The following is a 414-nucleotide window of genomic DNA, read 5'->3' on the forward strand; positions in this document are numbered from 1 at the left end:
AGGTGCCAATCTTTAAAAGAAAAAGAACACAATTTGATATTCTTATTTTTTTAAACAACAGTCTTAAAATTATACGTACAGAATAAGAGAGATTTAAAAGGCCAGTTTGGAGCTATTGTTAAAACAAGGTACAATTACACATGACGATTCTTAAATGACGTTACCATCAATATATCAATGATTTGAAAAACTATATTGGCAAATTAGTAAGCAAAATCCAGAAGGATTGGATTTTACTATTGACATAATATTTTTGTCATTTTGATATTCATTTCTCAAGAGAGGACCTTGTGCCAGAGATAGAGTGAAAACAATTTAAGTTTTTCTTCAGAGTTTCCTCGGAGTTTCAGATTCTAAGACCTTTCAAATGTAAAAATTGTAATAGGATTTTGTTTAAAGATAAGATATTATTGA

The sequence above is a fragment of the Equus quagga genome, chromosome 13 (genome assembly GCF_021613505.1).
Source record: "Equus quagga isolate Etosha38 chromosome 13, UCLA_HA_Equagga_1.0, whole genome shotgun sequence".
Taxonomy (NCBI): Eukaryota; Metazoa; Chordata; class Mammalia; order Perissodactyla; family Equidae; genus Equus; species Equus quagga.